The sequence below is a fragment of the Panthera uncia genome, chromosome D4, assembly GCF_023721935.1.
Source record: "Panthera uncia isolate 11264 chromosome D4, Puncia_PCG_1.0, whole genome shotgun sequence".
In the NCBI taxonomy this organism is placed as follows: Eukaryota; Metazoa; Chordata; class Mammalia; order Carnivora; family Felidae; genus Panthera; species Panthera uncia.
This window is the reverse complement of record NC_064807.1, coordinates 88,972,094-88,977,505: the sequence shown is the minus strand read 5'-3', so window position 1 is coordinate 88,977,505 and position 5,412 is coordinate 88,972,094. Positions and strand designations below refer to the sequence as shown.

General features: G+C 67.5%; 1 protein-coding gene across 5 annotated transcripts in view; it reads left to right on the top strand.

The window, feature by feature from the left end:
* RXRA (retinoid X receptor alpha) overlaps positions 1-5,412 on the top strand; it is a 79,247-nt gene that overhangs the window by 36,282 nt on the left and 37,553 nt on the right. The gene's annotated exons all lie outside the window — the stretch shown is intronic.

The window sequence follows — 5,412 nt, the reverse complement described above, 5'->3', positions numbered from 1 at the left end:
GGTTCCGGGGTGGGGTGGGGTGGGGTGGGGGAGCTCTGATCTGGGGTGTCTCCTGGTTTCTGTGCTGCGAATGCTTCCGCGGCCGACCTCAAGCCACGGACGATGTCTCACGTCGCGAAACGCCTACCGGGAGGAGATGCGCACCCACTGGGCGGCACCCCCACCCCCACCCCTGCCGCTTTTCTGTCCGCCCCCCAGACTCCCGGTTCTGCTTAGCACCTACCACATTCCTGGCATTTGCCGACTGTTTGAGTGCCTTTGGACGGGCCCACTCAAGGCGGGGTCTGGTGGGGGAGAGCCCCGGGGGCTGTGCTGGTAGGACTCTGGGGCCACGTGACCCACATGGATGTTGCTCGTGTGCGTATGTTGGGAGGGGGTGGGTGGCGGCTGGCCTCCCCAGGTGTCCGCACACGGGCGGGCCACGGTGGGGACTGGTGACCAGGGGGCTGGTCTCACAGGGACTGCCCTGCCCTGGGAGCGTAGGCCTGCTGGTCAGGCCACAGGCAGCTGAGGACGATCTGGGGCACGCAGTGGACCACCAGCCACAGCTCGGCTGCCATGTTGCCTCTCCTGGGCTGGGCTTGTGGTGCTGGTTCCAGGCAGGGCCTCGCCGCACCTGTCCATCGGGTGATCTTACGCAGGTGTGGTCCCGGGCCCTGAACCAGGCGGACGGGCGCTGGGGGGTGCGACCAGGAGTGAATGAGGGATCGCGGCCAACCTGGAGGGCGGACAGCAGCAGCCTGGGTCTTGTGTGTGGCCAGAGTCTTGCTAAAGTCAGGCTGCCGCAGAGGTGGCTTGTGTCACTGTCATGAAAACGACACGTGCGTCGCGAACCAAACACAAACCGAAAAGAAGTGCAGGAAGTGACGTGCCATTTCCCGCCGTGGATGTGGGAGTCCCAGGCCCCTCCAGTCTGCAGTGCGACTTCTGGGGCCTTCCCCCCGGATCCTGGAACCCCAGATTGGGCAGATACTCATGGGGGCTTGAGCGTGACGTGGGTCCCTGGTGACGTGACAGGATCGGCTTGGAGGATGTGACAGGCCGTGGGGACGCGAGCGCCGGGGGGAGCCTGCCTTGGGGGTGGGCCAGGCGTCGGGAGTCCGGTGGGCGCCCCGTGGGCAGGGGCCTGCCCCAGTCCCACGGCCGGCTGGCTTTCCGGCGGAGGGTGGTGCAAGCAGGTGGACAGGTGTGGGGTGCGCTGGCGTGGTCTGGGGGCCGCCTGGGCCCCTGCCATCTGGGCAGGGCAGCCCCGCGTGGATAGACCTGGTTGGGCCTCAGGCTCCTCGCCTGGCGGGGGGCCTGTGGGGCCGAAGTCTGCGTGCTGTGGTCCCCCTGCCCCCACTCCCAACGCCGGCCCCGAGCCGTGGGCTGATGGGCCCCGGGACGCATTCTGTGGCCTGAAAGAGGGGCCGGGGGCCGTGAAGCCTTCCCGAAGACCCTCTCCCCTCAGAGGCTGAGTCCCTGTGGCCCCCGGAGGCGGGGTCCACCCAGACCGGCTCAGGCCCTGCTTCCCTGGCTGTGGGGCTCCTCGTTGCTCCCCCACGCCCCCCTCCGCCCCCTGCCCTGGCTGGGACTCAGTCCCGCAAGAGGAAGACTCCCAGGGCTCAGTGCCCAGTGTCTCCTGCCGGGGTGCAGGAGGACGGCATGCAGGTCGGCCAGGACGGGCACGGTCCGTCAGGACGAAGGAGCCCCCCCCGGGCGGCTGGCACCACGTGGGCAAGCGCGCCCCATCCTCACGGCGTGCAGCCGGGGAAGGGGGCTTGGCCGGGTCAGCCGGCAGCTGGCCGGCAGGGGAGCCGGTGGGGCTCTGGTCCGCCTGCGTCAGGGCCTTGCCCCGTCCGCCGGCCCCGGGCCCTGCCGGGCAGTTTGCCCATCTGCCTCACCATCTGCAGGCTCAGATTGAGGAAACGAGGCTGGGGTCCGTGTCCTCTTCCAAGAAGTGCCGGTTTCGGCCGATGGGAGCTGCCTGTGGTCACAGGTGTCTGGGTGAGGGTGGTGGGCCGGGCGGGCCCTGGGAAAGGGGAACTCGCCCGCTGGGCCAGCGTGAGCGCCACTGGCTCCTGAGGCTCGCAGCTGCCTTGCGGAGACGCCGGTCCTCCCGGGCCTCCTTCCCCACCCGAGCTCCCGCCGCTCGTGTGCCGCCACACTGCACCGCCAGAGGCCGTGGGACCCCGAGCCAGCGGGCCGGGGGCTGATGGGGCCGCCCCCGTGGTGGGACCTGTCGCCCACGCTCGCCATGAGGCTGCACCTCCTGGCCTCTCTTTCGGGAGGGGGCCTGGCCTGGCGGGCAGGGGACCGCAGGTGGCCGGCAGGTGAGGGCCGGGCCGGGCCGGGCGGGCGGGCCTGGGGGCAACCCGGCCTGGGAGGGTGCCGGTGTCTTGCCTGCGGGGTGTGGGGCTCAGCTCGTGGGACGCCTGCCTTGGGGGCCCAGGTGAGGGCATCTTGCTCCCTCCCGATTCTGACCAGCATCCCTGGCTGCCTCTCTCAGCTCCTCGTCCTTCACATGCGCAAACCGAGGAGACTCGTCTGAGGTCCCGTGGGCACGGCCGTGACTGGGGTCCTCTGGTCTGCAGACCCGATGGCCTCGGGCTCGGACTCCTGGTTTCTGGCCTGCCCCAATATGTGCGCGCTGGACTCCGGGGAGGGCGGCCAGCTCTGGGGAGGGCGCCTCGGGGTCTGGCTCACTCCCCTTTTGCACATGAGATGGGGACCGTGGGATGGGTCTAACTGGGGGCGGGGGTGGGGTGGGGCGTGTGGATTCCCGGCGGCCTGAGTGCGGGGTACGTGGGGAGGAGGCCCGTGGGGGTGGCTGGTAGCCCTTCTCTGCTGAGGAGTGAGAGGCTGGAGCCCCAGCCGCTCCCAGTCGAGCCCCTCGTGGTGACGGGGGTGCACCTCTGGCCTTCCCGGCTCGCTCCGTGTGTCTCTTCGGCTCGCTGTGAGGATGCCTGCGTCTTGATCCCTCACCTGTGCCAGGATCTGTATAGGCTGCCGACTTACCTTCCTAGACGTCCCTGGGAGGACGCCGTCTTCTGTGCCCAGGCTCAGGGGAAACTGAGGCTGGGGCGTGCGGTGACTTGTCCAGGGCCACATAGGGGCTCGCGAGGGGCTCAAACAGACCTGGGCGGCTGGGGCTGGAGCTCGGACCACCTTGCTCCTGCAGCCCTTTTCTTAAGTTTATTTACTCAGAGAGTGTGTGGGGGAGGGGCAGAGAGAGGGAGGGTGAGAGAGAATCCCAAGCCGGCTCCACACTGTCAGCACAGAGCCCGACGGGGGGCTTGAACTCACGAACTGTGAGATCGTGACCTGAGCCCAAGTCGAGAGTCGGACGCTCAGCTGACTGAGCCGCCCAAGCGCCCTTCTCCTCCAGCCCTTTTATTAAAGTCCTTTGGCGGTTTGTGGGCGTTTAGCCCATAACGTCTCAGGCTCCTGCTTGCGTCTCTGTGTCCAGAGCCGTGGCCTGGCCCGTGGTGTGCCGTGTGGACAGTGCTGGGCGCCGGGCAAGACGGTCTCTGGGAACCACGGGTTTTGGGCCTGGCACCCAAGTTAGAACGTTGCCGCTGGGCAATGTGGGACAGGCGAGCCCGTCCCACTTGGCTGGGTGGCTCTCAGCTGGAAAGCGGTAGGCGGGTGTGAGATGTGCGAGCGGGGCGTTGTGGGTGCAGCCCACATGTGCGTGGCAAGGGGTCATCGTGGGCATTTGGTGACTGGGCCGGGCTTTCTAAGTGTCCCGCGGGGCCTGCTGACCGTCTCCCCTGCGGACGGCTCGGGGACATCGCTCTGGCCACGTGCAGGTGAGCACGGGGTCTGCCTGGAGCGGGCGCCTGGCTGCTGGGCGTTTGTCGGACGTTTAGATTTATCCCATCGTCCCCCACCTCCCACCTCTCGCTGCCACGGTCAGTGCTTTCCGATCGTTTATTCTCTGGGAAATGGCGTGTTCGCCTGGTGTGCGATGTTGCGTCCCCAGGCTCTGAGCAAGGACTTCTTCCGTGAGTCGAGTGCATGGGTTTTGGGCTCTGGAGTCCGTCAGTGGGGGCTGTTGCGGGTGCTTGAGGCTTTTTTTGCTTGTCTCTGGGGTGTTTCTGCACCCGGGTCTGGGGTCTTCCGACGTCTGGGTGGGAGATCTCTGACGGAGCCAGCTTGTTCTTTGATGTCCTCGCAGTCCAGGTGACACAGCCGGGCGTCCGCGGGGCCAGGTGGTAGGGATTCCCCAGGCATCCGGCGAGCTGTGTGTTTGCTGGAAGGATCCAGACCCTTTTCCCACTTGGCAGGGGCTGCTGCTGCACGGACTGTGTGTGGGTTTCGGGGAGTGGGGTGGGTTCCACGTCTGAGAAGGCGTGTTTCTGGGCCCTCGCCGCTTTTCTCTCATGCTGACGGGGCGTCCGCTGTCCCTGGCTGGGGTGAGAGCTGGGTGCAGCAATCTGCCGGCTGGCTTCCCCCCAGCCCTCTGCGCCCGGCCTCACTGAGCTCCAGCGCCCCGGGGCGGGGCCCGGGTCACCTGGGCCCCTCAGCCCTGCCGCAGGGAGCACACTTGGTCACCTGACTCGTCTTGTGGCGGCTGGCCGGCCCCCAGCCCTGTTACCCTCCCCCCACCCCGAGGCATTCAAAAATGCGTGTTGTTGGTAGTTCACAGAAGCTGTTTTCAGATATTCCCAAGGACAGTACCAAACGGTGGAAACATACTTTCCCCAGGTTCCCTCCCCCACATTGACTCTGGCCTTGGCCACCCCCTGGGGGTTGCTCGTGACACCCAGGGAAGTGGACGTTGGTGAGCCCGAGGGGGCCAGGAAGGGGCACGGGGGCAGCGAGTGTGCGGGTGGAGGCCCCGGCCCCGCGGGGCGAGCAGGCAGGAGCGCTGGGCAGCCACGGGGCTTCCCCGGGGCTCCAGGATGGGCCGGGGGCTTTGGGATTTGGGGGCTGTATAATGGGGAGCCATGGTAGGTTCTAGCAGTGATGGTGGACCATGACCATCCTGCCAGGTGATCAGCGGCGGGGGTGGCCATGGGGACACCGTGCCGAGGTGGCTGCGGCCGGGTCTCTGTACCAGGGGGACTGGTGGGCGTTTGCCGGGGGCATTGCTGTGCAGATGGAGGTCATGATCATCCAGAGCCCAGGAGGAAGCCCTCCTGGGCCGTCTGTCAGTCTCTTTATCCCCGCTTCTGCCTGGGGACCCTGTGGGCTAGACGCTCCCGTGGGTGCTCCCTGTAGCCCTGTCCTGGGTGCTTGGGAACAGATGCCGCCTGTCCCTCTCCATGGCCTCACCCCCCCCCCCCCCTTCCCCAGGTACGTCAGGAGTCAGTGTCCTGGGGGCGTGGTTGGATCGTGAGGACAGGGCAGAGGTTCTGGGGTCAGCCGGGCCTGGCCCTGTGCTCGCACGGCCACCTCGGGGCCTCTGTCTCCCCGCTCCCTGCTCTT